The sequence below is a fragment of the Notamacropus eugenii genome, chromosome 4 (assembly GCF_028372415.1).
Source record: "Notamacropus eugenii isolate mMacEug1 chromosome 4, mMacEug1.pri_v2, whole genome shotgun sequence".
Classification (NCBI taxonomy): domain Eukaryota; kingdom Metazoa; phylum Chordata; class Mammalia; order Diprotodontia; family Macropodidae; genus Notamacropus; species Notamacropus eugenii.
Genome location: NC_092875.1, coordinates 384167032 through 384194147, shown reverse-complemented (window position 1 = coordinate 384194147; position 27116 = coordinate 384167032). Strand labels below are relative to the sequence as shown.

Sequence of the window (27116 nt, the reverse complement as noted above, 5' to 3'; positions counted from 1 at the left end):
TGAGACCAATTCATATCCTCCTATAAGGGTTAGTAAGTAGGAATTTTTGCATTGCCGTCCTCTTCTGAATTTGTATTTTGATCTTCCTTGTCACCATAGTAACTCTTATGGAGTACTCTCTTCTATTTTTGTTCATTTTCTAGTCTATTTTGTGACTTTTAAAGTTGAGCTGTGCTCCAGAGGAACAGGAGTCTCTTTTCCAAACTTCTTCTCATTGACTTTCTGCACAAGGGTCTCAGGTGCTGGTGACTTGCTCATTTGAGGTAGCCTGGCTTAATTGTGTATGTTGTGCCAAGCATTCCTGGGCTGGCACTTTCCTTCCATCCTGGGGCTGGGGTTCTTACTGTTTCAATGGTCAACTGAACCAGGACAGCTTGAACTTGGTTGCTAATCCATGCTGTGGCTAAAAGCCTCCCAATGGCTTGCCTCAACAGTGTCTCGATTGGGCTGTGCTCCTCTTTTATCCAAGCGAGCAGACCTTTCTTGAAGTTTTTCAAAGTTATCTTAATCGGGAAAAATTATCTCACTCCATCTTTTTGTAGGTTCTATCACTCCGGAATCTGTTTAGAGGCTTGATTTAGTATTGTTTCTGAGGGAAACTGGGGAGAGTTTAGGCAACTGCCTGGCTTCTCTCCACCATCTTGGCTCAACTCTCTTGCTGCTCATGAGTATATTTATTTTATGTACCAAGAAGACAAAAGGTAGGAGGAGTCATAAGCCAAAACTGATCTTGGATAGTATTGGCAAGGGCCAATAGTGTAGAGCATATTGTACAGATTTAATGAAAGGTGTTAGGTGTGTGTCCATATAATCAAGAAATAAATATGCTATATTAAAAAAAGAATGCTTTGAATAGAGTTACTTGCAACCTTAAATACTCTACCCCGAATTTAAAAACTTTAATTAATTGGAGAAATATGTAGTAAAATACAAGCTATTAGTTTTTAAATACTAATGAAAAGATGCACAATGCTAATTATTTTATAAATATTTAATTCAGAGAAAGAAACCTTCATTTATTTTCTTACTCACCATTGCCACAGAATTCTTTGGGATGCAGGGCCTTCTATGATATCTGGAAATGTTTCCATTGTGCTCAGATATGCTTCACAGGGCACACGGTAAAAAAATGGGCCCATTGGGCCTAATTCTCTGGCTATTTCTATCCCTTTGTGTTAGAGACTCCCTGAGAAAAGACTTAACATGTCAATAAGAATAGGAAAAAATAACTACAGCCATTGAGCTTGATTGTTCCATTATCATTTCCCTCTACCTAGAATCACAAAAGTCACTAAAAAACTGATAATGGAAGACAGGGTTTTTTAATGCCAAAAAGAGGGAGGAAATCATTTCAAATATCATGAAGAAATAAAACTCCAAAATCAGTTTCTTTAAAGAGCTACTTGAATGCTATAATGAGGTTTCAGTTTTATATATAGGGAGTTACTTTTTTTTTTTTTACAAGATGGGAAATCTAGAAATAGGAGAAGTTCTAAAGTTTATATACTAAATGGCATTATTCTTATGATCCACCCCTAAAAATATGGAGGTCACTAAGAAAAATTATAGCAAGAGCAGTTTTACAAAGTAGATAAGTGTTTGAAACAGCTTTATTTATCTCTGCCAAAATATCAGAGGTGCCTAAATACAGCTGTACATGAAGGAATTGTTTGATTCATGAGGGGAAACTTCTCCCACTCAATCAACACAGCTATTTTTCTGTGAAAGCAGAATAGATGAACTGAGGGAAGATAGCATGTAATTTATGGTTTTATTTATTTTATGATTTTGATAGATATGCATTCAGTTATAAAGGACAAATTACAACTCAATTAACCAGAGTATTCCAGAGTATAAACTGTTTTCCTCATTTGTAAGGCACTTTTATTAGCTGCCTTACTTCTACAAATACTATTGCACTATTTCCTTTACATATTTCAATGAACTCAAGGAGAGAAAAAGTCATCACTAGTAAATAATAATGTCTTCGTATTCTGTGATAAAAAGACACTAGCATTTGTTAATAAGAGAGAGAGAGAGAGAGAGAGAGAGAGAGAGAGAGAGAGAGAGAGAGAGAGAGAGAGAGAGAGAGAGAGAGAGAAGTAAAAAGACACATGAGACAGAGAAAACCACAGACACAGAAACAGAAAAAGATAGACAAGTGAGATCAAGAGATTTACAGTCACTTTCAATTATTCATGACACTGTTTGGGGGGAAATGGCATCCTTCCCTAATGTAGAAAAAGCTTGATGAAATGTAGGTATACCATATCCATATCATTGACTTGATATAGCAATCAAGTGTCAAATAACAATGTCAAACAAAGGAAATAAAATTAAAAGGAAAAAAGAAACCAGGCTCTAAAATCCATATTCTCACTCATATGAATTATACTTTCTCCTTCTAAAACCTTAAATATTATTTTTAAATATTCTATTCATAAATATTACCAGGAATTTAAGTCAAGCTCACTGACTGAAGGTTAAATGCTTCCACAGTTAAGCAATTACATCTCCAAGTTCTTTTCATATCCTAGGATGTAGTTTCTCAATGCCCAAGATGGACTTACACTGTATAAGAAAGTCAGCATTGTTTTGTACAATATTTTACTTACTTTCCTATTAAGATTTATCACGCACATGTATAATTTTTCAGATATTTTTGATTGTAAATAAAATAGATGTAAAATAAATAACCCTCTGTTCTATTTATCATGTTCATCTTCCTGATCACAGCGCCCTACACCTGCTCCACACGTTGCTTCTTTTAAGCATCTACCACAAGAACTCTAGCCCTGGTGCTATGTTGTCCACGTTGGTTAGAGTCCAATTAATATAATCAGCCTCAGCCCACAGCCACTCCCAGTCCCTTGGTCATCATTTGACCATGCCACTGGAAGCTAATCAAATTTCATTAAAACCACCACAGTTTCCCCTCTTCTGATGTAGGCACAGGAATAAAACTAGTAGTTGCATACTCTTTGACAAGATGAAAAATTGACTGCCATATGTTTCCACTCACCATTCCTGTGATTTGCCAGACTGAAACTCTCTTCTCCAGCCACTGCTCCCTTACAGTTTTCCTCTTCCTCATTAAAATTTCACCTTCTCTAGGACATAGTATGCCTCTGTTTTTTTCTTTACATTCCCTGACACTTTGTATAGTAATAACTGCTCAATATATTTAATGTTTTGCATTAATTTATTCAGATCTACCCTCAAATTATGAAACTATTTTTCTTTGATTTTCTTTTGCCCCTATTATAGCTATGCAAAACAATACAACAATATCTCATTTTGGTTTTCTTGACCTTTTCAATACTTTTAGCTTACAATGTGCATTAATTTGCCTTTATGACACTATTTCTTAAGACGGTATTCATGTGACAGTATTCTGCTATTTAATAGCTTGTACTTAGTTCTGTGATCGTCATTCTCTTTCTGGTAGACAAGATCAAAAGATCATAGAAGTAGAACTAGAAGAAACCTCCAAGGCAATCTAGTCCAACATGATTATCTAACAAATGAGGATATTGAAAATGAAGATGATTGAGTGAGGAGTCATGATGATGATGATGACGATATATATTATACATACACATACACATGCATACCTATATATACATATATGTGTATATATATAATATATATAAGAGAAATTGTGCTAACATTAGTGTGTTAGACATTTCCCTCCTTTTGTTCCCTTCATTAACTTTTGTGATTGCCTTTTAAGAATTTAGTTACTGAATACTTCTCATACCTCTTGAGCTGACTTGTCTTTTATATTCTTCAGCCTCTTTGCTCTTATTAATTCCATTTCAAAACTATTTCAAATGCATTTATCTAAAGTACATAGTAAAACATCATGCCTTTTCTGGCACTGACATATGTATCTATCACGAACTATCTCTGATGGTGTGATCACTCTCTCCACAAAATTCTGCCATCTTTAAGTCACCATCCAGTTAAAAAATTAAAAATATTTCTTGAATATTTTCATATTGTGAAAAGGTGAGTATTAAGCATGTTATTTATTATTATTATTATACAAATTTTGTAGAGGAAGAAATGGAGGATCAGGTTTATTGTATTTCAGTCATTTAAGAAGTGTCCGATTCTTTGTGCCCCTATATGTTCATTTTTTCTTTTTTGTTTTGTTTTGGGTATCGTCTTTGTTGACAAAGATACTGGAGTATTTCACATTTTCTTCTCTAGCACACTTTATAGATAAGGAAACTGGGAAAAAGAAGGGCTAAGCAAATTGCCCAGGGTTACACATCAAGCAAGTGTAAGAGGTCAGATTTAAACTTCTGTATTCCTGATTTCAGGCCAGATATTTGCTAGAAGTCCAGGAAAAAAAAAACAGCTAATAAGAAGGCAAAATAACTAATAGATGTCAGAGGAAAGATGCAAATACAAGTCTTTCCTGACTACAAATATAGTGACTATAGAATACTACATTCTACTTTTTTGAACTCTCATTTAATTTGTGCCTTCCTACACATAAACACACATACATACATCTATGCACACACATATATACATGCACATGTACATACATATACATATACTTATATACTCATGTGTATATGTACACATATGTGTTTATGCAAAAACAATTTATAACCTTAGTTTCTTAAAATTTTGTGATTCAGATACTCTCCCTTCTCTCTCCCCTTCTTGAGAAGGCAAGAGAGTTGATATAGGTTAAATATGTGCAATCATGTAAAGCATATTTCCATATGTCATGCTGTGAAAGAAAAAGAGACAAATGCATTAGCTCCAGAAATCTTTTTGAGGTGAATTTAAACTTGTGTGGAGGTAAACTTGGAAAAGTTCGGGTGAATTTCTGACTTACTTTGACATTTTGCTTCCATTTTCCCTCAGTTTGTTTCTTTGATCAAGATATCTTCATTCCTTTTTTTATGCCATGGTCCAGAAGGTAGAATTCTGTTATCTAGAAGTTCACTCTTTATATCTCATCTTTTTTTTTTTAACTTGCTTTCTCTAGATTCTGTCCATTACATTCTTCGTGTAGAAATCCACTCAACATGCAATAATTAAGCACTCAACATATTCTTGGCCAAATGCAGGGGGGAAAAAGGATTTGAAGGCAACATGAAATCATAACTTCCTTTAATAATTGTGTATGAAAGAGATGATAACATGTTCATCGATACATAGAAGTATCTATAGTTATATCTATTTGTATATATGTATATCTATGTAGAGATTTAGATATATGCACAAAATAATATGGGGAAAATTAATAATATGTGATCTCCTGTAGAAGATAGTAGTACTCAAATGGATCCTTGAATGAAGTCAATCGTTCTAAGAGCTATATGCTATTTTCTATTTCCACATGAATCATCAGAAGTAGGTAGTGACACTAAGGTTTGAGAAATATATATATTTGACTTCTCTACCAATTCAATCCTCAATAAATTCCTCAGCAAGACACCGCACCTTTCCTCTCAATTTTTACTATCTGTTTGTTTTTGCTTCTTACTATTTATCTAGGACTAGTCATCTGATATTACCTTACGGATTTTTTTCCTGGAGTGGAAAGAAAAAGAAAGAAATATATTTTCTCTTGTTGGAAATCATTATTATTCTGTGAAGCATGAGGAAATGCTTTTTAATGCTCCATTCTTTCTGATTAAGAAACACATGGGCATTAATAGTCAGAAGTCTGTTTACCTTCCTGTCTTGGCACATTATATCACCTTGCAACTTTTTGACAACCATAGCCTCATTTTGTATTCTTTTTCCCTTTTTAAAGTCATATCATTCCCTATTTTTTTCTTTTCTAGATGATTCAATAAAATGGATCATCCTAATGTTAAGCAAGTGAAACACAGCATTTAACCATGGTAGGTGTATCTGTAATGCTGGGATGATGCAATCATACTCAAATAAGAGGTGAGGGAGAAAAAAAAAAGATTCCATATTCGATTCTGTTACCATCTCTGTGCACTCTCCAAATACAAAACCATATTTCAAGAAGCTAAATGGCATTTTTATGCACTCTTATGCAATCCATGTTCAATGTAACAATGCAACAATAATATAATTGAAAGCAGATGTGATCCAAATACCTGAAAATCAGCCATGATTTTTTGGGCAATTCCCTGAGGGAGAAGCCTATGTTTGACAATATTCTAGGTAATTCCATCACAATGGTATGTGCCGCATTACTTCACCCTTGAAAAAAATGTAATTTAAAAAAAATTCCTTAAGTCTACAAAATCATCAGTCCTGTATTTGCCCTCTTTCATATAATGTGGTGCATAGTTTTGCAAAATATAAAGATATATACTTTTTAATATCTTCTTACAGTGAAGTTTGTACAGAAACCTCTATAGAACATGGATTTTTTGGTTATTTTAAAAATGTTTTAAAATTCAAACATACATATTTTAAAAAATATATAAAGTTGAGTAAACATTTTTCATGAAAAAGTTATTAATATTATGCTACTTTCTTAACTGCTATTAATAATAAATCACTGATTATCTATGGAAAAGCTTATTCCCTCCTTCTTTTACTTATGTGTATATGTACTTATTTATGAATATCAAGGATCTGTGATTTCACCACTATGGATACTCCTTTTAACATTACAGATAGAAACAAAACTCATTTATGTATATACATATATAGTTATGATGGTATTTATATTGACGTATTATATATAGCTACATGTGAAGGTAGAAACATCAAGGTAGGTAAGCATATCTAGGTTTTATCTCTGGATGTATCTACATAGTTTTCACTACCAGTTGAGATGCTAATATACATTAATTCCTATATTACATTTTTATGGAATTAATTTTGAAAAAAAGTTAATTTATTTCTAATTACTTTAATTATTCTTCATTTCACAATGCTTATCTATGTAATATAGCATAAAATATGAAGTTTAACTTTAATTCAAAACTTTTACATAAATATATATTTACACCCTTAAACTCAAATTAGCTACTAAATGATGTCTGTTCTTTGCTCCAAGCCATCATAAGAGAAGTGGGGTTTTCTTTCATTCTCAAAGACAACCAATTACATCAGGAAGGTGATGCCTTGACTTACAAGTGAATTCATTTAAGTAAGGCAGAACTATGCAAAGTCCTTGACCTCACTCTCTTCATCAGTGTCATCTTAGTCTAGCGGAAGGAAATAAGTCAGGATATCTGACGATCACCTAACATTCAGCAGGGGACTTTGACTTTTTCCCAGTTTCAATTTGTCTGAGGCAACATCCATTCATTCAGTGATTAAAGTCCAGGTAAGAATTGAGATAAAAGAGGGACTAATTTGAATTCACATAAGAATCTATCTGGAAGAGGAACACCCTTAGAGTTTTCTCATGAGAGAGATCATTATTGAAAGGTCAAGGCCTCATTATATCCATATTTCTATCTTCATTACCACTAAACTTCTCTACACACATTAAATGCTCAATTAACTGTGTTTGATTGTTAATTTGCTATTTGAAAGCAAAGAGCTAGCATAGTTGATCTTGTTTGTATGTACATTCCTCCCCATTTCAAATTGTGTTTTGTCTTCAAATAGAAACATGGAGTTTACTAGCTCATACAAGATTTTGGACAAACATGCTAGGACATATCAGTTGTTTCCTAGTATGTATAGTGCCACATGCCATCTGTGAAACAACAACATTGCCTAGAAATATTTGTGTAGACCATTCTCTTAACCAAGAATCATTTATTAAACACCAATTATGATTCAGGTAATTTGTTAGATGCTAGAGATTCAAAGACAAAAATGGTATAGCCCATGTTCCCAAGTAGCTTGAATCCTAATTGGGGAGAGGATATGTATGTATTTAAGTATATAGATAACTAAATAAATTTAAGATAAATTTTCAAGGAAAGGAAATAATGAACTATTGCATTCGGGAAATGTCATGTAGAAAGTGGGGCTTGAGCGGTAGTGTGGCAATTTAGAGCTTCCAAGAAGTGGAAGAAAGAGCTGAGTGCTTTCCAGACAGGAAGGAAATTAGTACAAAGGCATGCAGTTAGGAGACAAATTGTTTTTATAAGAAATGATGGGAAGCCCATTTTTCCTGGACTATTTATGAGTAAGGTAGCAATGAGACTGGAAACCTAAACTGGGTTATAATGGGCATAAGAGAAGTTTATCTTGCCTGAAAGGAAAGAGAATCATTGGAATTTATTGACTCAGGGGAGTGATAAATCAGAACTTTGCTTAATAAAAATCTTCTAAACAGATTATAGAGGATGGATTGATGTGGGGAGGAACTTGAGTAAGGGAGATCAAGTTTTCAAGATTGTTTGCAAATTTAGGTGACAACCAGTGGAAACCTAACCTAAGGCGACCATTGTGTGACTAGCCAGAAAGAATAATAGAAGTGAGATATTTTGGAGATAGAAATACTATGATATAAACAATGAGTGAAGGAAAGTGAGAAGTCAAGAACAATGCCAAGGTAGCGGATATAGGATACTGGAAAGATGGGTAGTACCTCTGAGAGAAATAGGAAGTCCAGAATAGGGATGATTTAGGGGGTGGGAGGGCAGGTTTTCTTGGAGAAAACTTAATTTTGAGGTGTCTAGACTATAGAATGGCACTTCCAGTTTGAAATGTATAGCAGGTCGTGGTTAACATGGGACTGGAGACCAGGAGAGATAAAGACATTCTTAGTGTTTCAACATTTGAGAATATTGAGTATTTAATATACCAACAATGTTCATTTTATTCAAAAGACAAAATGGTAATTTAGATTGTGTTGTCAGGATTATTAAATTAGAATCAAAAGATAGTCTTTTTTTCATACTGCTGAAATTTGGTTAAACCTGTATTAGAAGACTGATTCTCATTGCACTTGTCACATTTACTAATTAGACACATATAACTTGAGAAAGTGAATAGCGAGGGCACAACTTTGAAGAAGTCTAAAGGATGTCAAATATGTTAGTTTCCTGTATTTTTTTTTCCTTTACTTCATTCAAGACTCAGTTTAAGCGCCAACTTGAATATGAAGCTTTCCAGAGCCCCACAGGTATCAATTACTTTGCTTTCAAAAGTACCTTATGTGCATTTTGTATGATTCTCTGTCTTCCCTTTACTTAAGATCTATCATTCTCAATAGAATGTAGATGTCTCAAGGGCGGGAGATGTTTCCTTTTTTGTCAATACATCCAAAGAGCTTAGTAGTAAGCCTAGAACATATGAATGACTGGATTTTTTAAAAAGAAGTTTTTATTAATACATGCTAAGATTTTTAAAAATGCCAAAGTAAAGACTATTTCTGCCCTTAAAATTTTTACACTCTAATCAAGAAAGAGAGCTTATAAAGTAGTGTGGAGGCCAAGTATGGATATTATGGTTTGGAAGGTCAAAAGGTTGGAGGGAAGAGGCATAGAACAGTCTTTCTGCCTCTAAATCAGCCAAAGAGTGGTGGGGTGAGTAAAGGTAAGGCAGAGAGGAACAACAGAAAAAACATAAAACAGTAATAATAAGCAATTTTTAAATGTGCGTCGATTGAGAATCCAAAACTTTCGGCAATAACTGTTTTCAAACCTATGAAGAATAAACTCAAAATATAAAATGTGATCATTATCTTTATTTGCTCACGGCTGTTTTATCCCCATAAGTAAGATTTATTGTTTTTCAGTCATTTTAGATGTGTCCAATTTTTCATGGCCCCAGGGTCATACAGTAAAGCACATGTCTGAGGCCAAATTTGAATTCAGGAAAATAAGTCTTCCTAACTCCATACCAAAACTATATCCATTGTTACCACTTAGCTGCTATGTTGGAGGACTGGTAAAGGTCTATGGAGGAAGAAAATTAAGATAGTGCTTTCTTTATCTTTATGTCATGCTTTGATATTATGTTGTACATTGTTTGTGTAGAGGAACTGAAAGCATTTAGTCTGGCGAAAAGAAGACATTATTTAGGGTCTCCATGATAACTGTTCCCAGGTATTTTACGTATTTTGAAGGGTATAATATTGACTAGTGATTTAACTTGTCCTGCTTTTCCTCAGAAGGCAGAAATAGGAATGATGGAAAGTATTTTTAAAGAAGCTAACTTTTACAGTGAAATAGGAAAACAAGATTTTTTGTAGAATGGGTGGTCGTGGAAGGTGATGGGTATGCCCCTCACTAGATATTGTCATATAGAGGGTATTTTGAGGGGCTTGATAGGGATACCATACAGGGATAATTTTATGTATAGTTTGGCTTAACTATATTTTTTTTCGGTTCAGAGAATTTCTGATTTTGCAACAAAAGAGTCACACTTACCTATATTTCAAAAGTTTTATATAAGCAGATAGAACAATTTCTGTTTGAACATGAAAAACTTAACTTAAATAACCATCACAACTAACAACTGTGTGAGAGATGTGAGGTCTTTTCCATTAAAATGGGTGAATTTTAGTTGTACTTTTACTTTAAAGTGGGGTCTAGGCAAGGTATTCAATTGATATGCCTCTGAATCTAGAATACTATATTAAATATTTTCAAAATATGTCAGTTCTTCCTAAGGTACAATGTAAAAAAAATGGAAGAGAGAGGATAATCATAATAAGATAAGACATAAATTTGGTAGTAAATGGTATGTTAAAATGTGGCTTAAAATCCAATTTCACCACTATTTTCAATTTATATGGAAGTCCCTTCATTTCCTACCAAATGAAATACAATGTGTTTACTGGAAATCAAGGCTTCCCAAAATCTGTAATTATCCTATGTTTCTGATCTTATACATTCTCATGCAGGAACTTCATGCTAGACCTAAACTGCACCCTGGATTTCTCCATAGCTGAGTTCGTGTCATATTGTTGTTGTCTACTCTGTTCTTTATTACTATGGTATGATATCAGATTTGGACCATAATTTCACGGGCTTAGGAAATTTCTGATTAAGAGATACTTTTTACCAATTCAAATCACCATGTTATTTATTACTTAGAGGACTAGTTTGACATTATGATAATCCCCCACTTTCTATAGGATGCCTTTTTGTCTTCCAAACCCTGCTAGTGCCTCCCATCCAAGAACACCTCCAATTTATCCGGTAAATATCTTGATTGTACATGGTTGTTTGTAGTCCCTATTTCCCATTAGATTGTGAGCTCCTTAACAATATCAACAATTTTTCTTCGTTTTGGATTTTTTGTTTTGCTTTAGTTGAGTTTTTGTATTTCCAGTTTTTAGCACAAATTGGCACATAATACGTGATTAATGAATGCATGTTGACTTGACTTATACAGTAGAGAATTCCCATGGAAAAATCTTTGGCAATAGGAAAAATAAAAGTTTATATTGAACTGAAAATATAGGTTACTTATCAATGATTTTTTCCCATAATTTGAAATTTTTGAATCAGTAATGAAATATACTATTTAACAATCTAATATGCATATTAGTTCTTCAAATTCAATGAGTTATGACTAAGTTATAATCACACTATGACTTTATGTGTGTATGACAAAATAAATGGAGATATTGACAATTCAAAAACCTAGAAATTCCACTGTACTCCCAATAAGAATGAAGTAAAAAATTCCTTATTCAAACTTTTGACTGAATGTATATTTTTAAAATATGTAGACTGAAGGAAGATGCATTAAAAAAACCTACCTGTGGTAATGTTGGACAGACAAAAAGATTACTGAATTAGTAGCTAAATTGCCTCCTATATATAATGGAAACAACTTGGAATGTTGCCCTATTTTCTACTTAAACATATACATATCCATAGATAAATAATATGTATGCATATGTACATACGTATATGTATACATGTATACAGAGATGAACATGTTTGTTTGTGTGTGTGTGTGTGTGTATAATTTGTGTCCATGCCCAGTCTCTTAAATGGTGTATTCTTTACAAGTAAGAGGAATTTTTGCCTAAAAATGTCACAAATGTGCATATTATAGTATCACAGAAATCAGAAAATGTATAGTTTGGTTACTTGAATAATCAATGTACACATTACCAGAAAAATGACCTTGTTCTGGAAATATACTTTACAGTAGTCTAACAATAACAATAACTGTGCTATATTGCTGGGGAAAAGATACATGATTGACAACCTGTCAATAGTTCCATTCATTCCTTTTCTTTACTATTCTGACTTCAATCTTTTGTTTATCTTTTCATGATACTTCAAAGGAATTGCTTCCTTTGTTTTGAGAGAATCATGATTCCATATACTAGTATCTAGCTTGAGTGAACCTTTGATTTATTTTTTAACAGTGCCTTCTTCTTTAAGACCAGAAAGTAAGGTCTATAAGCTAAAAATATAAACTAACTCCAATATTCCTTTATTGGAAGATTGGTAAATAAGTGCAGATTACTCCAAATTATAATATTTGCATGGCTTTGTGCTCACCACTGTGGGGAATAAAAAGATGAATGAAACATATTCCCTGAACCCAAAAGCCTCATAATATAATATAAGTTAATTTTTACAAATAATTAATTGCATTATAAGGTTGGTTGTATAAATTAAATCTGAATGGTATCCACAAAACGTTTTATAGCAATACAAAGAAGAGAACTGTGGGATTTAGGGAAGGTCATAGAGCAGATGATATTTGATCTAGGCCTTGAAGGATGGTTTGGATATTGTTTATGCAAAGTATTTTCCTTTTTTTTTGTATGGAGGCAGAAATGCACCTATAATAAAGTTATTTCCACATCTACTATTTTTTCACTTTGAGATGGAAAGAGAGAATATTTTATGGATACTTAGAGATAAAAAATCAAGAAAACATAGGACATGATTGATGACCTACAAGATGGGATGAAACAAAGATTATATGACAGCAGGAGAACTGAATAAGACAATACTGGAAAATCATTTTGAAGACAGATTGTGGAATCACTTGAATATCAGCCTGAGGAATCTGTATTTTACTTGGGAGTAATATGAGGAATTATGGAGGTTCGAATAATCAAATCTTCATGTTGGAAGGAACTTCTGTAGTCCTGTAATCCACCTTCTAATGGAGTCACTTATTCATTACACAAGAATCTGGAATAGTGGTCATTGAATTTTTCTTCAAACATTTTGATTTTTGAAAGTTCTCACTTTTACAATGTTCTTCCTTATATTGAGTAAAACATTACTTCCTGGAGCTCACTACCCATTCTACCTTTTCCATTTATGAAGTCTGAAATCTGCTGCAGTGCATAGGATGAAGGGCATTGTGGATAGACACCTAGGAGTTCAACTAGGTGACTGTTGTAATAGTATGAGTCAAATATAATGGGGAGAAGAAGTAAAAGTTTTACAGTCTGAATACAAATAATGAGATATGTGTAAGTACATAAAGTTGCAGCAGTAAAATTGTCAGGATTGGTGACTTACTGGAGGGTAGGTATGTAAGTGAGAGATAGTTATTAAATATTACTCAAGATTTAGAATTTGGGGGAATATGCAATACTTAATTTGGAACAGAAATAGGAAAATCAGGAATGGGTAGAGATTGAGAAGTGAATATTATATTTAATTTTTGTTATAGTGAGTTTACAATGTCAAAAGAACATGCAGATCAAGATGAATTAGGCAGTTTGATAGAATGCTGAAATCATGAGACTGGAATTTAAGATAGAAAAAAAATCCAAGCTGGAGGTAAAAACCCTTCATTTTTATACATCAATTATAGTAAAATCTATGGGAACACTGATTCCAAGGAAAAGAGCATTAAGTAAGAAAAAAAAGATGGAAAAAAATAACCTTGAGGAGTCACTACAAATAAATGTCTGGAAAAGGAATCAATGAGAGAGTTAAGAATACCAAAGCCCACAATAGACAGAACTGTCATTTCTTAATGATTAGAGAAATACTGGTATGTGAAAGGGCAATTACAATGTGGGAGGAAAGTTGGGAAGCAAATCTAGTGCAAAACAAAAGGCTATGCTACTTCAAGTCCCGAGTTTTATCAGTTCCAAAAATCAAAGGAGCTTAATACCTATCAGGAACATTGACAGTTATAAGTAGGCTCATTATATTCAGTCAATATTGAATATAGACACACGATATGCTATATATCATAAAAGTCAGCCATCTTTCTGACTTAATCCATTATCTGAAGGATTCAATCTTCTATGCTGGTTCTTAGTCTTCCCTTTCCCTATACTTCTCTATAGTCAGTGTGGTTAAATAAATATCCTCTATCCACTTATCTCTATCTGATGACATCATTACCATCTTTCAGTCTCAAGTTCTGCCCCCTTGATGGAACCTCATTTGTTTCCTATATAAAGATAATATCTACCCTATTTGCTATCACGTACTTATGGTAGGTTGGCATTGTGGACAGTGTTGTAGATAAAGAGTCCAAAGTCATGGCTTTAACTTAAATTTCTTAAACACTGTAGCCTCAGTTTCATCGTGGATAAAAGTGAGAGTCCTGACACATGATTTTTAAGGTTTTCCAACCTCTGGACTCCATGCATTTATATGTTAATTTGCATTATATTTATCTACATTCTTTTCATATCAACTTTATTGTATTGTATTGTAGACTCTCTAAGATCAGTGGTTATTTTTTACTCTCTGCAGCCCTTAGCACAATGAATTTCACAAGATTGGAGGGATGGAATGGAAGAATGGTTTTAAGTCCCAACATTCTTAAGCATAAATTGTGATGAGGAAAAGGGTATTTTAAAGAATAGATTTACTTAATCTGGCAGGGAGAGTGATGATATAGGATGGACCACATTAAGGAGATCTCAGACAGAGATTCATTAGAGGCTATGTTCAAAGGCTATGTGAAAGTTATTTAGAGTCTAGAATTTGGTGGCATTTTTTTTTTTTTAGAAATTGAAAAAGGACCAATCCAAGCAATACAGAAATTACAATATAGCACCAATACTTTTCTTAATAGCAAACTTAAGTATTAGAGTATTGGTGAAGAGTGACAAAAAATAGCAGTGGATTTTTTTATATACAGGCATAACAAAAGAATTCCTAGATGCATTGAAATTCAGAGGTTGAGATCTAGATTTACAAATCACCAGAATAGAGATGAAAACTGAAGTTATGAGAAATTGTTAAGAAATGGCAAGGTATAAGGTCAGAAGTCACAGATAATTGTTTTATGGAGTGTAGGAAGAAACAGTTTGTACAAAAATGGAACAACTGACAGTTTTAAATGGAGGTGTCTGTAGATAAAGAATAGTTATGAGAGAAAATGGTGCTTACAGAAAACATTTTTTTCTCTAATATAAATTCACAAAGAAATTATTTCCATTTGAACCAGAGTACCATTAATTTAGCTTTAATTCTAATTAGAGCACAGATAATTCTATTAATGCTAATTTGCCTTTACAAAGGGTGACCCAAAAATCTTCGTACAGTTTTAAACTGTAACAAATTCAGTTATAAATGGTACAATATTACAAAAATTCATTTGAAAGTTTAATTATTAATTATTTAAAAATATATACTGCATTATAAAATGCACAATTTACCTGAGATGAGCACTGTGGAGCAGGTGGTATAAATCTTATTATCTTTCTTTTTTATAGATGAGAAAACTGAGACTTGGTGAGATCAGGACATGAATTATCTGAGGTCACAAAGAATGTAGTAGGTCCAGCACTTCCAGGAGCACTGTTTTTTTCCTCCAATATACTGTGCTTCTTGTGATTTGATGAAATAGCAAATGAAAAGGCCACAAATCCATCATTCCCATATTTTTTTGTCTAAATAATCAGATGAGTATCTCATCACAATGATTTTCCACCTTCCAGTTTCTTTGTTTGTGGGTCTATAAGGTCCAGTTTATTTCACACACACACACACACACACACACACTCCCACACACACATTCACACGTACATACTTACACACAATTTTGACAATTAAAAAATGGCCTAATTTGCTTTCATCAATACTTCTTTTTCTGTTTCTTAATAATGTGCTTCATTGTGCAGATAAAGAGAAAAATAGACAGGTAATCATAATAAAAATAAATAAATAAAAATGTAAAGAACAGTGCCAACTATCAGAGAGCTTTTTTTCTCCACAAACGAATAAGTGGGAATTAAGAAGAGCATTTCTATGTAGTCAAAATGCAACAACAGAGCTACTGATAAGTGTCTTTCTGAAATCCCTGATTCCTTCAAACAAGTCTATGTTTGTAGGACCATACCTTCACTGTCTGCTTATTGTTTGGAAAGGAATATGAGAACACAGAAAAAAAAAGGATATCAATGGCAACTTACTGGATAAGGTTATTTCTTAATAATCTAATGTCAAATAAAAAAATTAAGCCAAGAAGAGTGAGGAAGGAAATGCTTTCAGAAAGACACTATGGTTAACGAACAATGTGAATGCACAGTAAAAATACTCATACTAGCCAGCCAAGATGATTAAAAAAAAACATAAATGTAAATCATTATTTATTAGAGAAAGGCAGATTAAAATACATATCAGATTGGCTAATATGACAAAGAAGAAAAATGATAAATATTGGAGATATGGGAAACCTGGGATATTAATACAGTATCAGTCAAGGGAACTGATTCAAGAATTCTGGAGAGCAATTTGGAACTGTGCCCAAAGGGCTATGAAATCATATATACCCTTTTACTCAACAACACCACTGTTACTTTATATTCAGAAAACACCCCCCAAAAGGACCTATTTGTACAAAAAGATTTATAAAAGTTCTTTTTGTGCTGGCTAAGCATATAAATTAAAAAAGCTGTCCATTAATTGGGGAATGGTGTAATGGTAATGATAGGGAAAATCTCTCATTTTCATTAATAAGCCTTTGTAACCTGACTGGGTCCCATGGAAACCTGAGTTACAAGAGTCTGAGTCATCTGGAGCCTGTGGTGGGAGGGGTTCACTGAATGGGTGGAAACAGGAATAGGTGGAACTGGAGCAGAGCTGAGAGGAAATTAGGGAGACAACAGTCAGAGCTAGGAAGGATGCAGGCAGCTGGCTAATATGAGTGATTTTGTGATTGTGATTTTGTTTAAGGGAACCTGCTTGTGATGAGTGTAATGGAGCTGGTTTGTGGCAAGCCTAGGAGGCAGAAGGCTTGAGGATGGCGTATAGGTTTTTGCTATAGGTTGTGTGTATAGGCTTTTGTTACTTTGAGGGATTTGGTTTTCTGGTGTCTGAATAAATTATTTGGTTCTATTTTCCATGTGGAGAGTCTGTGGTATTTCGTGATTCAGAACTGTGCTGAGATATTCAGTGCTGCTGTAGGTGTTTTGAATATCACATTAGCACTGTAAATGGTTGAACAGCTATGGTGTATGATTATAATGGAATATTATTTTGATATAATAAATAACAAGCAGGACAATTTCAGAAAAAAACATGGAAAGGCTTACATGAATTGATGCATAGTAAAGTAAACATAGCCAGAAGAACATTCCATAAAGAAGAAGCAATATTATTTTGTGAAGAACTGTGAATGACTTGCCTATTTTCAGCAATACAATGACTCAAGACAATCCCAAAGGACTAATGATGAAGCATACTATACGCCTCCAGAGAAGGAACTGATATTGTTTGAATATAGAGTAATGCATGCAATTTTTTACTTTCTTTCATTCATTTTTTTGAGTCTTTTTATACAAAATGACTAGGAGGAGGGAAAAAAGGATAGAATTTGGAACTCAAAACTTTAAGTAAAAAGAATGAGATAGCATAATAAAATGCATAGAAGTTGGATCTTGTCCAAACCACATAACTTCTCTCATCCTGTTTCCTCAACTATAAAACAAAGGATCAATAAAGAACCTTCAAATCATAATGCCTAAGCAAGTTAGATACGGAAATAGAACATGAATTCAAAAATATCATTAAGTCCTTTAAAATATTGTTTAGAGGGCTACAAGTAAAATGAGTTTATATTGTTAAGAAAACCTGAAGACAATAGTTTAATAAAAAGGTATTTTGATTTTTAATTTTGGTATTTGGCTTTGTTGTTAGAAAGAATCAATGTAGAGACACAGTCATCGCTGGGGGAAAGGGGCAATGCTAAGTGACTATACAGAGAAAGAAGGGCTGCATAATTCTCTTCTCCATGAAAGCAAAAAAAAAGAAAAAATATATTTGGATAAGAAGAGCCAGAAAATATGACTAATAAGGAGCTGAAACCTGAGATAGTGCCCAGAAAACACCCAGCTATCACTGAAAAGTTAGAGTCACATGCCATATATATATATATATATATATATATATATATATATATATATATATATATATATATATATATATATATATATATATATATATATATATATATATATATATATATGTTCCATATGCAAGTACGCATATGGATGTGATGGATGAGTTGTCTGTGAAAGGTTGTGAAGAATGAGAAAGTTGATGCAGGATTTAAGATGGTCATGGGCTTGAAATATTTTTTAAGATCAGGAAGAGAATAAAGTTTGAAAACTGTAGGTTAATGAATTGTAATTAAGTTATTGACGAAATTCTAAAATATATTTTTAAAGCAAAGGTTAATGAAGATCTTGAAAAGGAAGTACTGATTGCAAAGTGGCAACATGACTTCATTAAAGTGGGTCATTACTGATTAATCTTATTCTAAATTTTGGCATGGTTATTAACTGGTAGGTAAAGATAATAGTATGGATAGAGTTTATCTAGATTCAGAGAAATATTTAATAAATCTACACATTATTTCTTGGAAAAGACAGATGATTAGTATTAGGTGATGGTAAAGTTAGGCGGATTAAGTATTAGTTGAAGGTTAGATATAAAGAAGAGTCACTAGCTTTCTGATGTTTAGCTTGTCAGGAAATCCCTAGAGTGGTACCAGAAGAATTTATATATGGTCCTTTGTTATTTACTTATTTTTGTTATTGTTGTTAATGCCTTGGATGAGGGCATAGATATCATGTCATCAACTTTGCAGATACCACAGAACCTAGATAAATAGCAAAGACAATGGTATCTAAATCAGCACACATGAAGATCTTGACAGATTTGAAAACTGAACTAATCTTATCAAGTTCAAACTAAATAACAACAAATACCAAGTCTAACATTTGGCTTCAAAATATTAATTTAACACGTCAAAGATGGAAGATGCATGGCACCATAGTAATTTATCAGAAAAAAAAAATCAAGTGTTATTAATTGACCCTGGCCAAACATCATCGAAAATTTGGACTAGTTTTGAGTTCAATATTTTTGAAAGTATATTGATAAGTCTGAAATTGTTTATAGAGGTCAAAAAGGTTGTGCAAATACCTCCAGTTCATGCCATATGGGAATCAGTTAAAGAAACTAGAGCTATTCATCCTAGAGAATAAAAGAGAATAAAAGTATCATTCATAAAAGGACGATAGTGGATTCTAAGTGCATCAATAGCCACCAAATTGTAATGTGATTTCCTTTTTTTTTTTTGCCAGAGGGCAGAATTTTAGATAATCTATCAATCAAAAATTAAACATTTCTTAAATGTCTACTACGTGCCAGGAACTGTGCTAAATGAGGAGGATACAAAAATAAGTGAAAGACAATCCTTGACCTCAGGGACCTTATAATCTAATTTGGGAGACAACACGCAAACAAGTATATACAAAGCAAACTATATATGATACAAGTAATTAACAGATTGAAAGCACAATTTTTAAGAAGCATTGGGGAAAGTTTCAAGTAAAAGAAAAGATTTTATTTGGGGCTAAAAGAAAGATAAGGACTCTTTTAGGTAAAGGAGAGGATAAAGAACATTCCAGACAATGGGTGCACTGGGCCTGCCCGGGGCCGTCGCCTAGAAGCTTACCTCTCCTGTAAGCCACCCGCTATACCGGTCTTCCAGTGGTTCCGGCCCCTTCCTGTGGGGGAGGGGAATGACCAAACAGTACACCCGAGGAGGCTGCTTACTGCACTTTATTGCTTACCCCAGTCCTCCCGACCTTCCCGTGTTCCCCCTTATATACCCTGCCATAGCTCCTCCCATGTTCCGTCCTGGAGGCAGAGCTCAGCTCCGTAAGGGGCGTTCCCAGCACCCGAAGGCAGGTTCTCACCCCGGGCATCTCCGGGCTCACCAGGGGGCCACGGTCCAGAGCTCGGCCCTCTACAAATGGGAACGGTCAGAGAAAATTTCCAGAGCTGAGAAATGGAGTGCCTTGATCATGAAATAACCCAAAGTTATAGCTGTATGATTCTGGGCAAGTTACTTTAATCTAATGCCTCTGTTTGCTCATATGTAGAAATGAGGATAATAATAGCACTTACCTCCTAATGTTATTGTGAAGAACAAATGAGACAGTAATTATAAACAGCTTCACACATTGCCCGACCATGTCTGTAAGTGTTATATCAAAGACAGGTATTATTATTAAGGGAAAGGGATTTTTCTGGGGGTGGGGGGAGATGGGAAGGGATTGGATCACTTGAACAAGTAGAGGGAATTGACTTTGGTAAGAAGTAAGGCAATTTTATCATAAGGCATGAGTGAAGGAAGAGAGTGGCCGAAGGCATGTGAACAATATGAAGTGAGGAAAGGACAGAAGGAGCTTATCATGAATGGCTTTAATTTTTTCTGCATAATATGAGGCAAGGAACATAGAAGTGGTATATTTGTGAGTCAGAGGTGACTGAATTGGTGTGAAGGAGTAGGTTATAAGATGTGAGTAGCTTGATGAACTGATTGTTTAGGGTGTTTAAAGAAGAGGCAATATGTATGTTGAAGTCTCTTAGTAATAGGCCAGGAGTTAAGGACGAGAGAAAAACTGTGAGCCAATTCATTGATGTAGGAATTGAGTAACATAGGGTTTTAGAGACAAGAGCTACAATAATGAGAGAAATTTGAAAAAAGGGAAATTTAGGCTTAATATAAAAGGAAATATATGAACAATTAGAAATATCAAAAAAGTTATTTGTCTTGAATAGTAATGAGCTTCCCTTCATTGGCGTTATTCAAGGAAAAATATGGATTACCACTTGTTGGAAATATGAAGTGTATTGTTTTTAATATGGGGTAGATTAAATGGCCACTGAAGTATATTCTAAATCTGAAATGCTTTCATTTGTAATTTAATATATTGAAAAATTGGATGCATATAGATAAAAAATCTGAAATTAAATCCCAGTGCGTTGTATATTATTTATGTACCCATAGACGTAGCATGTTACTTCTTGAAAGCCCCAGTCTCTGTTCTGTATAATGAGAATATTTGCTGTAGCATGAGGGTAATTTGGAGAAAGTTCAACGTAACTTTAAAAACTGAGAACTACTATTAGTAAATCCTGCTTTCTGAAAAGTAGGGGTTCACCTTCCCTTTATTATTTGAAACAAAATATTCAATTTATTAATTGTGTTAATTAGAAAAATCTATGTGTGGGAAGCTAAATGAACTTATGCTTGTTTTAAACTTAACTAGAAACTAGGATTAAAGAAAATTGCTAGGAAGTAGAAAAAACTTTGACACCTGCATTCAAGGCTGAAATGAAGTATGACATTTTACTTGAAAAATATATCTATCTATATTTTAAGCTATTTTACCCTAGAGACACAAAAATGCACCAAAGCCAAAAACTGCATTAGGTGCAATTTTTGTAATTGCTAATAGATGGCGGCGTTACTCCACTTAAAGCTTTCAGTTGCGCTTAAAAAATGAATAGAACTTTCCTCAACTTATAAAAAAAATAATAATGTGCATGTATGGATAATTATCTAGGAATATCAAAATAAACTAAACAACATCTCCACCCCAATTTTTTTATTTTTCTCATATTATTATCCATGTTTTTTAAACAAAAATTTGTGGGTTTTCAAAAGTAAACCTCATTAGTGAATTGCCTAGAGACCTGTGGAGAGCTTACTTTAAGAAACTTAACCATGATTTTAAGTTCTCTTTGCATGAAAGTTAAATGATACTTTTTTTTGAGAGTATATTTTGCTAATGTTGTTCGTGGCTTGTTTGGGGGTGGGTTGAGGTAGAACTTGAACTGAAAATTTGACAAGAATTCTAATTGTAGATTGCTGTTTATTCTAACTCAAGATGAATTCCCATTTCCTGGTTTAAAGGCCAATTGCTTCAGAGATTCTTTCCCTAGAATGCATAGACTCCTTATTTGACCCTCTTAGATTCCCTAAATGGTATAAAATTTTTACTTAAGTGTGTGTCACATTAGGACTGCAACCCAAATCTTCCTGGGTTTAAGGCAAGCCCTCTAGCCACTATCTCTCTCTGTCTTTCTATCTTTCTGTCTATCTATCTATACATATACACACATACATATACATATATGTGTATGTATGTATGCATCTATCTATCTACATATCTATATCTATATATCTTTTCTTGTTCTAACCTGACCAAGGCAAAGCTTAGTGAGGCTATCACTTGTTCTTGGAATATTTTTGTCTCAGGGTTTTATATGTGTGTAACTATATATATACATACATTTATTTAATTGTGTAATGAATGTATACATCATGTATGTATGAGTGGATATACATATATGTGTATAGAAACATTGGGATGGATGAATGGAGGGAGGGATGGAGGGATGGTTGGACGGGAAGATAGAGAAACTATACTGACTCCTAGAAAGCCTCCAAAATAAATTGAACGTTGGAATTGGTTCCTTCTATATAACAGTGCTTTTTGATCCTGGCTTTTGGCATTATCTGTAACTCTGAAGGGAGTGGTTAAAAAGATATCAAATATTTTGATTTTTTGCCCCGCTGCAGCCTGATAGCCATGACAATTGTTAGCAGGATTGTCAGAACTTGAAGGGAGAAAGAGGGGATTCTATTTCCATATTCTTTTCACTACCCACAAAGCTCTTGTAATCCTCTTCATGTGAACAATAAGATGTTGCCAATCAAACAAAGGCCCAAATAAAACATGCATAAATGTCTTTAAGGGAAAAAGATTGATTAAAATTACACAGATCTAAAATGAAAATGAAAATTGGGGGAAAACTAACTAAACATAAACATATCATTCTTATAGAAAGTAATACCATAATTGTCCAGGCAGACGTATTGAAAGAAGGAAATTGATATTGTATTGAATCCTACAGGAATCTATTTTTAGCTTCCTGACTGTCAATGAGTGAATCTTAAGGGAGAGAGAGAGAGAGAGAGAGAGAGAGAGAGAGAGAGAGAGAGAGAGAGAGAGAGAGAGAGAGAGAGGAGGGTAGGGAGGGCAAAAGGAAGGAAAGATGGAAGGAAGATAGAAAAGAAGGAAGGAAAGAACTAAAGAAAGAATGGAGGAAGGGAGGAAGGAGGAAGGAAGGAAAGAGGATAATCTGATCCAGTCTGTATTCAGATGCCAACAATTCTTTCTCTGAAAGTGAATAGCATTTTTCATCATGAGTCCTTTAGGATTGTCTTAGCTTATTGTAATGCTGAGAATAGCTAAGTCATTCACAGTTGTTCATCATACAACAATGCTGTTACAGTGTTCAGTGTTTTCTTAGTTTGGCTCACTACACTCTGCGAGTTCATGTAAGTCTTTTCAGTTTCAGGTATCTTTTGTTAGTTCCCCTACTCCCCCCCCCCCCCCCCCCAGAAATCATTCTGTCACTTCTTATAGCACGATAATATTCTACGCAATCATACATCGCATCTTGTTCAGCCATTCCCCAACTAATTGACATCATCTCTATTTCCAATTTTTATTGTACAAATAGGATCTCTCCCCTGCTCCCACATCATTTTAAAAAAATCTCCTTGGGATATAAACCTAGTAGTGGTATTGCTGTATCAAAGGGTATGCATAGTTTTATAACCCTTTGGGCATAGTTCCAAATTGCTCTCCAGATTGGTTGAGTCAGTTCACAACTCAACCAACAATGAATGCATTAGTGTGCCAGTTGTACCACATCCCCTACAAAACTTACACTTTCCTCTTCTCTCACGTTAGCCAATCTGTTGGTACCTCAGAGTAGCTATAATTTGCATTTTTCTAATCAATGATGATTGTGAATATTAGTATATGACTGTGGATAATGTTGATTTCTTTATCTAAAAACTGCATATTTATGTCTGAAATGGTTCATTTCAAGCCAGTAATCCCACAGTAAAGGGAGTATCTATGTGAGTTTGATCTATATCTCTAATTCTGCATTGTCATTTTCAGTGAGATAAATAGAGAGATAGATGGATAGATGGATGGATGGATGGATGGATGGATGGATGGATGGATGGATGGATGGAGAGGGAGATATTTGAATGAATGAATGAATGAATGAATGAATGAATGAATGAATAGATAAATACAACACCTCCCCCCCTTCAAGCTGTTCTGGAGGCTTGAAGCAAACAAGAATTCTGCAAAGGTCTAATCTATTCAATTGAACATACACATACACGTACATCATCTACAATGCACAAGGCACAATATTTTATGTACTGTTATTGCAAAGACAGAGGGAAATAGATAGAGAAACAAATAGACCAATAGGTAGAAAGAAAGATGAAAAATGGTTAGAGAGATAGATACATAGATAGATATTGATAGAGCAAGTTCACCTTTATTATGTGCTTACCTTATGCCAGATACCTTATGCAAGGCTGAAAAAAACAGATATACACAAACAAGATAGTCCTTGTTCTCTCAAGAATCTTACATTCTGATGGAAAAACAAAAACAAATTATGTTAAAGGGTGTGGGAAGTGTTGGTGAGGAGAGATCAACGAAATGTTACATAACCCTGAGCCTGGGCAGGATAAAGCAAAAGCTCCCTGGAGAGATTATGATTTGGTGAGAAGAGAGTAGAGAATGATGAAGAGAGATGATATAATATGGTGTGGATATCTCAGGAAGATTCAAATCTTTCAGCTACTCCGAAAATGTTGCTCTTTTACCAACTTCTGATATTTCACGTGGGTGTAAATGATACTTTCAGAAGAAATTTAGGCATCATAGCTAATGATTAAGAGGGTCTAGGCAAGAAACTGAAGCACTAATGAGTGTAAGTGGACATTATGTCACTATTTCTGAAAGAAGAGGAGGAGGAGAAAAGAAGGGAACAGGAAGAGAAAGAAGAGGAAAAGAAAATTCCCTATGTATATTCAAATATAATCAGGATTTACTAAATGCTTACAATGTGAAAGAGATTGTGCTAGGTGCTGAGGCCTCAAAACAAAAAGAAAAACTATAAAATGAATACACCGTCTACTTTCAAGGAGTTTACATTGTGCTGAGAGACATAAAGCATAAACAGATAAAAACACACGTTTATTACAGGAAGAGGGAGGAAAAAATATTAGTAAAATCTTTCAAAAAGAGATAATCAGATTAGCACAGTGAACCAAAATGTTACATAGGAAGAAGAATATAGTTGAGATTCCCAGTAATGATGAAATCCAAAAATGTTCCTAAAAATATCATCCATAGCCTCAATGTTTATGCCAAAATATTCAAAGTATGCATAATGCACACAAGATGATAAAGCAAGACAAGTACATCAAAGCTATCAATGACACTTGATGTGCTGGTACCCATGACTGGATATGAATATTTAAGGGTATAACTTACACAAAAATAGCAATAGAAAGCAAGACAGAGGAGGAAGAGCTTTAAATATGTATATTCATTTGAGTATACCTAGGAATTTGAAACCTAAAATATGGTGGAAAGCATTTGGGTGAAAATCAAAAGAGAGAAACAGGAGTGATATTGCTATGAAAGCATATTACAGATCACATGGAAATTAGAAGGAAATGAAACAAGGATTTCAGAAAACATTTCAGAGCCTGGATCTGATGTAGTGCTGTTTCCACTCACTGTTTATCCCAAACTATACAGTTCATAAATTGTTGCTATGCATTTTCAAGATAATATTATAGAACAAAAGCCAGAGAGTAAAAAGAAGTTTTAAATCAAACTAGTCAACAGCAAGTTAACAAGTGCTTCTGTGTACAAGACATTGCTTTAAGTGTTTGGGATAAAATGAAAGCACAGCCCCTGCCCTTAAAGTGTTCACAATCTAATGGAGTGAGACAACATGAAATTAATTATGTACAAATAAGATTTATGTGGGAAAACTGGAGGGACCAACCTGGGTAATGTATTAGCATTAAAGTACAGTGGGAAAGGCTGGCAGAATTTTAAGTAGGACTTTATAGAAGCCTGAGGGTGAAGATGAGCAGGGAAAGCATTCGAGGTATAATGGAGATGCATGGAGTAGGTAAATGCAACATTTTGTATAAAGAATAGCAATCAAAACCAGTAAAAAAATGTTATTAAAGTGGAAACGATAGGAACTTTGGTGAGAAGTATGACTCATTTTAGAAATTTGTCAGAAAAGAGTAAAGGAAAATGGAATACGCATATGAGATATATGGGAAGATTAGAGTCAGTATACAGTAAGTCTTGTAAAGAATGTCAAGAAAAATCCCAATTGCTAAATGATCAAAGGATATGAACAGGCAATTTTCAGAGAAAGAAATTAAAGATATCTATAGTCAAATGAAAATGTTCTACAAATCACTTTTGATTAGAGAGATGCAAATCAAAACAGCTCTGAGGTACCCATTTACAAAGATCAGATTGGCAAACAGAACAGAACAGGAAAATAATAAATGTTGGAGAGGATGTGAGAGAGTTGGAAAAGTAATTCACTGTTGGTGAATCTGTGAGGTGATCCAACCACTCTGGAGAGCAATTTGGAACTATGTACAAAGGACTATAAAAATATGCATATTCTTTGACTTCACAGTAGAGTTTCTAAGACTGTACCCCCAAGAGATCATAGAAATGGGAAAGGGTCCCACATGTTCAAAAATATGCATGGCAGCACTCTTTGTGGTGGCCAAAAACTGGAAATCAAGGCAATGCCCATCAATTGGGGAATGGCTGAACAAATTATGGTACATGAATGTAATGGAATACTATTGTGCTATAAGAAATGATGAACAGGAAGACTTCAGAGAAGCCTGGCAAGACTTATATGATCTGATGCTGAGTGAAACAAACAGAACCAGAAGAACCTTGTGTACAGCAACGACCACAGTGAGCAAGAGATTTTTGGTACACTTGGAACTTCATTGCAATGAAGGACTTAAAAAAAATTCCCAATGGTCTTCTAAGGCAAAATGCCTTCCACATCCAGAGAAAGAACTATGGAATTCAATTGCAGATTGTAGCA

At 34.0% G+C, this 27116-nt stretch overlaps 1 protein-coding gene across 1 annotated transcript in view; it reads left to right on the top strand.

Annotated features, from left to right (window-relative positions):
• CDH9 (cadherin 9) overlaps positions 1 to 27116 on the top strand; it is a 234213-nt gene that overhangs the window by 129804 nt on the left and 77293 nt on the right. The gene's annotated exons all lie outside the window — the stretch shown is intronic.